This window comes from Ruditapes philippinarum, unplaced genomic scaffold (genome assembly GCF_026571515.1).
Source record: "Ruditapes philippinarum isolate M1 unplaced genomic scaffold, ASM2657151v2 ctg4692_1_1_1_1, whole genome shotgun sequence".
Lineage (NCBI taxonomy): Eukaryota > Metazoa > Mollusca > Bivalvia > Venerida > Veneridae > Ruditapes > Ruditapes philippinarum.
The window spans coordinates 7,873-15,744 of NW_026862804.1; positions in this window are offsets into that span (position 1 = coordinate 7,873).

Here is a 7,872-nt window from a genome sequence, read left to right on the forward strand (position 1 = left end):
CATAACACTTCAGGACCATTGGAAGTATATGCTTGAAAAATGCTGAAATTCGAAATACAAACTCAAACTATGCTGGTTGTTGAAATCACAAAAAACATATATATATTATATATATAATTAGACAATAGGTGCACTTAACGAAATTTCATACTACAAGACATTATGTAATAGACATACGGCTTTCCCAAACTGCTATATTAAATTCTTAAAATCAGACAATGAAATGAAGTCCCTGTACCAAAATAATCAAGAAATGCCAGACAGGTTCAATTTTGTCTTCTGGTTTGACAACAAAATTAAGTCCTGCCTCCGTTGGAAAGCCCATCAGAATATTATAATGAAATTGATTTGAGAGGGAGTGTTTTAATGCCGCCTTATGGACAGTAATTTCGCATTAGGGGACCTGAGGAAGGGATATAATTTACTTGGCAAACTTGGTGCATGTGTGATTTGGTCATAAGGAGAAAATGATCTCAAGTTTAGGATGACCCCTTAAATTTAACTTTGGTTGGCTTCAAGGAGAGATCTATACAAAGACTCAAGGTTCATCACAATTTCTCGGCTAAACTCGTATATGCGAATCACAAACGAGATCTTTGAAATTTCGCGTCCAATCTCAAAACATTCTTTAAATCAACTCCTTTATGAGGCCCTAGGAACTTTACTAATTCATCCTTTCTCACGGTGTCAGAATATAGGTGATTTTGTCACTCTCAATTCAAGTAGTGATGTATCCCGACGTAAATACAAATATATTTTTTCAAAAACTAAAACTGTCAAGTGAGTCTCTCTCATTGAAAGGTCAGTCAGGTCACATTTGAGCCTTTAGCTCAAGCAAAAGGATCGCTGATTTATTATTCTGCATATTTCCACCGATCAATAAAAAGCAGTCAACCTGCCAACGCCCTAAGCTGTATTTTATACTTTCTCTAAGACAAGAACCTGGTATGGTGATTGGTCGAACATTTATCTTTCTCCCTTTTGTATAAATCCATGACCTCCGCCATACAGTATTTGACTCCGCGTATAGCGATTTTGGTGTGCATATAGATATCAATGTTGATCAAAGTCTGCTCTAATAAAGTCGGCACAACGATTTGGCACCTCTTGCAGGTGCTGTGTTTTTCAGACCTATTATTTCTTAAAACTTAACAAAACAAAAGAACAAAAAACACTGTTCAGAATTTGTCAAGACCGTTATGCAAAATCAATAATACATAAGAGACCATAAATACAAGTGAGAATCCGTAAGGAATCCTTCACACCCATAAACTCTTAAAATGGGTATTGTTTGAATTGGTGTTTTCCTTTATGCCGGATCGTACCAGTTCAGCATGACATGACCTCCTCTATGTTAGTTTTGTGGTTATTAAGTTGAGTCATATATTCGAGTATACCAAAGGGTTTAGCGATTGTAGCGCTTACAACGGAATAAATAGTCTCTTCTTAAGTATCTCAGGCTCCTGTTTCACTACTCTAAATATCAGCAGACCAAGAACACCATTTACGGTGTCCATACTTACTTCTCTCAAACTTTGAGTATACCTACTCGGTGAATTATGCAAGGTTTTTACTGATCATGTTAGACTGATTCCCTATATCGAATTTGTGCGGAGTTACAGTGGGTTAAAAGTCAAGTCGTACACAATGTTGACCTTGATAGGATCAGAGAACCACATGGTAGATCCATCAATAACGATAAACAAAAAATATGTATGAGCTCTCTTTTATGTCTCTAGGAAGAAAACGTACAAACTGATAAATTGGTGCACTCTGGTCGAAATGAAAGCCGGGGAGTTATCCCTATCGACATCATGTGTTAGTATGAATCCAACCTCAGCCTGAGTGTCTTGTTTTCAGAAGCTCGGATCCATTTAGATAGATTGATCATCGACAAAAAATAGGTCAATCAACTTGACCTCTTCTTATGTAAAAACAATGATCGGTTATCTAATAACTAAAGAACCCCTCTGTAGGCATTAGTGGAACTTCATATATACCTTTTGGTATCACCCCTCTGATATATACCTTTGAGGTCTTAAATTTTCGATAACAGCATTTCGAATGACCTACTAATATATATGGATGGCTCTAAGAGGTCTAAAGGTCTCAAGTCAACATTGGACAACTTGTAAACTGGTAATATATCATACTGGTTTCTATTGAAATCCACGATCACAATAACTTAAGAAACCCTTAGGCCTAGGAGAGACTTCATGAACTATTTTCTGTGAATTTATAGGGTGATTATTACAGATTTGTCAATGACCAGCAGCTCTACCTGAAAATCCCTAAATTAATGACCTTATATAGTATTTATGTTTCTAGCCAGTTTCAAGGGAGCCTTTGTTGTATGCACATGGAGGTCCATGCTATACAATTGCACTCTCTTAAGGATTATACGGGATAGCTGTTAAAACGGTTTCTGATCATAATTACATGTAAAATACTGTCTCCGTAGGCCATCAGGAATTACCCTCCCTTCCAAAGCGTTTGTATGGTACTCGTAGTAGACGTGCTATGATAAGTGTATCTCATGCTCAGATGTCCCCTATCTATAAGTTTGTGATGGAATCAAACACAGGTGAGTACGCAAGTGTTCACACAATGCGTGCGACAGTCGGCACCATTTGTAAGCTGGTGAAACAAACGGTATACTGCATTCTTAGTAAAATAATCTTATAAGAAACGGCTAAGTAACTCTAGCCGTCTAGAAACATTATAAAAGCTTGGAGTGCTATAGAAGGTTCTGATTCTGCGTTCAATATCCTTACAGTTGAAACCAGTATCACGATATATTCACCATGACTTACTTCTCTATTTTGGATCAAGTGTCCACAGAAGATCTCTATCACTGGTTCCCAACATTGACTCTCTGATGTTATCTCACTTCAGACACTCCGTGGTATTCGTGGCATCATGTTTACTTAAGAAGACAACATGACTCTGTGTGATACACCTTGTAAGGAACTCAAACTTTGGACTATAGTGTCCCAAAGTTGGTCTTATGAAGCCAGAGAGTTATGCGCCAACGCCATAATTTTGATTTAGGGCAGTGTCAGAAGAGTTCTCTAGTGTTACACTCTCATAATGAGAACCTTGATGTTTACTAATCCTCGATGTCTATCGGAAAGTCTCTTTAGAACTATAACACCCCTGTGGAGTAATCTCTCTCAGAGATACCTCATACAAAAAAATCTGTAACACAATGATTTCGTGTATTTTTGGACAAGTTGAGTCAATTGGCTTATATTGCATCAGAGCAAACAAACTAGACCCCTATTGGCTTCTCATGCTATATAGAAACGAAGGAGAGTTCTCTCAAGCGTCAAAGGTTTGCACTCATTACATTAGTATATATAGAGTAATTGACGTGTTTTATCATAGACTCAAGTTAACGTAAAACAATATTCACGTGTAGGCACATAAGATGTCTTCTTCTAACTTTGTTGATGATCATGTATATTGTTCTTTGAGACTCACCGCACGCACTGACGCGCTGTAATTATATATAGATATATACACCGCCGGCTGATCAAAGAGATTTGATATGAATGAGCGTCGTAGCAGTATCATTTACTTGATAACTCTGTATAAACTCTGTTTCTCACTGTACAGTTCGAGTCAGAAGTCAGATGGTTCTATCGATTTTATACCTCCTCATCAAACATATAGTATAAAATTGTGCTGCTGATGCAAGGGGGTCTTACTTCTTTTCATAATACGATCTTGGTGTAAATTGATATTATATGAGTGCTCAGTCAGTACAATATTATACCTGTATGGAAAGTGGTTGGATATCTCATTCATTGCTCCTTTAACAATTTGTATGCTATAAGGGTTTCTACGCTAAGATGAGTTGTACAATTTTTTACTTACGAAAGCCAGTATTTATGGTAGACAAAATCAGTTATATATATAAATTAACTCTTTTTTCATAGCTTCACTGTATTGGTTTAAAATCTGCCTGAATCAAACAATATTCTTAAATACTTAAAGTAGTTAATTATATACTAAATACAATGTTGCTCTTTATAATATGAGGTTACATTTGTATGATGTATACATAATTTTCGTAACATTTACAAATTTCTCTGTATGTCCTTAGTTACATATTGCCATTAGTCCATTTCGGTTTAGTGAGCAATCGATTGATTCAATCCAATGTCTTCCTACCTATCCAATCTTACAGTCTTTAAGAGTACCCAGGTACTAAAAGTCAACTAATTGAATCATTTATTAATTCATTTATTTAATTGTGTAACATAAATAAAGCGTTACCTGTGTAAAAAGTATATTTTGTTATATATGATTTGTTTTGTCCATTGTATAGAATAACCTTATTAATTTGACTCAAGATTGGCATTAGAAGCTGTATATTATATGTGTTATTGTAAAACATAATTTTGTTTCATATTGTTATATACTTTATGTGTTAGAAAGTTGTTAATATACAAACAATGTCGCACTGCACACTTAAACGCATCCTGAACGCTCCATATGTATCTCTCCTTCACTCTTTAATGCCAGAAAAAAGTCAATATTAAACCTCATCTTTTATAAGGAATTTGGAATGTACGCCCTGCTGTTCGAAATAAGAATAATTCTGTTATTTCTCTCGCACTATAAAAATCACAGAGCTTTGTCATAACCATAAGAGATTTATTCTGACTAACATTTAAGGGAAATAGTAAGAAAAAATATAACTCTCACACATATAATTATCTATGAATTATATCATATTAACAAAAACAAATCAATGTGTAGGAAAATATTTGTGTCAACTGGAATATTATTTGATTTTTATGGTAAAGACTCTGATATTAATTTGTTACCACTATTTTAGCGTGTGTAGTTTTTGATTCATTCTATAAACTCTGGTTACGTGAAAACTCGTGCTTATACTAATAGGTTGAAGAGTTCACAATTTAAATGCAAATACATATAGTTATATAATATGATAGTAATTATCAATCTTTGATATAGTTAATTTTATAAATAATTATCGTATTCTTATCTACACCCCCGTAACTGATAGTTTTCATGCTTCAGACAGCTGTGACACGTACTATGATTCCTAGATAAGGGGTAAACATTCGGTTTAGTTGTAATTAAATGAATTATACATAGAAAATTACTAATAGCATATAAGACATCATCCTAATAGAGAAGATATACTCTAGATTTTATTTCAAAAGGCATAAACATTTTACAATGTCTGTCGCCATAAACAGAATGATGGTTACTAATTGTATATGAGAAAAGTATGTAACTGAATACAAATAATTTTTACATGAACATTTTTATATTGTTAAGAACACATATACATTGTATTTCTATATCTCTTTGTAAATAATAGTATGCTATATATATCAATATCATTATCTGAAAACAATCAATCATTCGTTCTATCACGTAATGGATTTGCAAAGTAGATATATTTTGATAATCTATTAACAGTAACATGCTTAGAATTTTTCATTAAGATATAAATTTATTTAAGGTAGGCCAAGAGCAATAATATTTTGGTAAATGTTCTTTCCTTAATTCCCTATAAAATGGACAAACTATTAAAAAGTGATATTCTGTTTCAATTTCATTCATATTACATTTTAAACAAATTCTTTGATCTCTGTCAATATAAAAAATAATTCCTAAATCTACCTTCTTCTATCATAAGTCTATGTGCTGAGCATCTAAATCGTGACAAAGCTATTCTAAACTTTGGATTTTTTACTAAGAAAGGTATTTTCAAAATAAAAACTGTCTTTTATAATCTTATAGGTCTCTAATTTTGATGAACCACTTTTCGTATATTAAGAAAGAGAATTTGGCAACGAGAATGTTCATGGTGCTATCTTGTTTGTTAAATTTTTGTCATTCATTAAAGTAATGTATTGTTTGTACAAAAACTCTCTAAGTAAACAATTCATTGTTTAGATGTATTGTTAAAACAGGCGCCTATTAAACCAAATCCATATCAAATATGTCATTTAATAAATGAAAAATGTGCAGGTATAAAATATTCTTAGTACAATGAAAATTAAATACTTGATTCAAAATCTTAGTGAGAATATTTGTTTTTGTCAAATCATTTTACATATTTTAGGTGTTTTATTTTTGTAAGTATATTGGTGGCAATTAAATTATGCTAAACTTTTCTACATATTTACAAACCATTGCCATGATATATATATATATGTGTAGAATGGACATGCATTGATTATTTTGAAACTGTTAACCTTTAACCTAATGGAACTTAATGTAGCATCAGTATAGAGAGCAAAGTCAGCCTGCATATTCATGTACTAGTCTGACCACACTCTTATACTGTTACCTTACTTGCTTTGAATTTTTATCATGATTTTCTTTAAATTGATTATGGACAGTTCTAAAAGTAAAAGCTGGAAAAGTCCATTTAAAGGAGCTCCAGGAGGTCTTAAAGCCTACACACATGAAATTTTAAATTCTTACATAGATCTTACAAAAGAATGAAAACTTGTACTGCGAATATTGCTTCAAGTTGTGGTGCTGTAGATTTAACGAGATATATGTAGGTTAAAAATATTTTAAAGCATTCAGATAGCTATTTCTGATTTTTTTGTTATTTTGTTAAAATGAGAAGATTATTATATATAGAAAAAAAAACGTGATGTGACAAATACGTAATGGGTATTTTTTAACATTTGTCTTACATATCAGATATTTTCTGGATTGAATTTAATACAATTTTTTTTAGATACACATGATGTAATAATACACATATTTTTTAATTGAGAATTCTTTTAACTTCAGATATTATTTATAGTTTTTGTCTTTTATTAAAGATTATTGTTATGATGCTTAAACTTAATGTTGAGATCTAATTTTCTATTTAATATTGAAATAAAGGGAATGTTGTGGTTTTTGATTCAACCTGAAATACATGTACGTAATAAAACACCAAACTATTAAAGTCATTTATAGTTAAGCCTTTGAATGATAATATTGTTGAATATGATTTATTTTTATTTTACAATCATAATTTTATTGAAATTCATTTACAATATGTTAGTAAATGTTTAAATGATCCCATCGAAATACGATTTTTGTATATAAAAGTATATGAATAAAGAAGTGATAATTAAATTGTCATCATAATCCACCTACTGTGTAGCCTGTGCAAAGCTACCCCCTTTGAGAGACAAATATTGTGGTTGCTGTATAGAGGTGTTGCCCTACAGAGGTAAAATATATTGGAAATCTTTACTTTGAGAAGGAATTATATCGTTAAAAAGAGGTGATTGCTATCCAGAGGGTCGCTTTGCATAGACTATACTGTTTATAGTGTTTGAGATATGGCCTATTATTACTTAAAAAGTCATTTTAATGCTAATTTGTAAAGAAATATTTCCATATTTTAATGTTTTACGATTCTTATAAACTAGGCATGTATTGTATTTTACAATTGTTTGCACATTCCATCAGATTTTGTCCACTTATTTTTGGCTGAAATAGTGAGAAAAATGGTTTTATCTTAACTTAGACATTCACAAGTTATGACAAGGTAAAAGTTGTGTTCATTCCACCAAGCAGTCAAATTACAAAAATGGATCTTATGTTAATGTGCTACTCATTTTTTGGACGTTTGATGTTTTATTTTATTGTCTTGTAATATTATTATTATTGCTGATTTTGTTGAAATGTTCTGGTATTAACTAGTCTTCCAGAACGTCGTTGCTGGTCTATGTAATAATATTTTTAGATATATAGGATTAAAGAAAACGACAACATTGTGTTATATTAAATAAGATAAAAGTATATTGTGTATTATTGTTATTTCAGCGAATGACACATACATGTATTATACATTTTTATCACATACCGGTAACG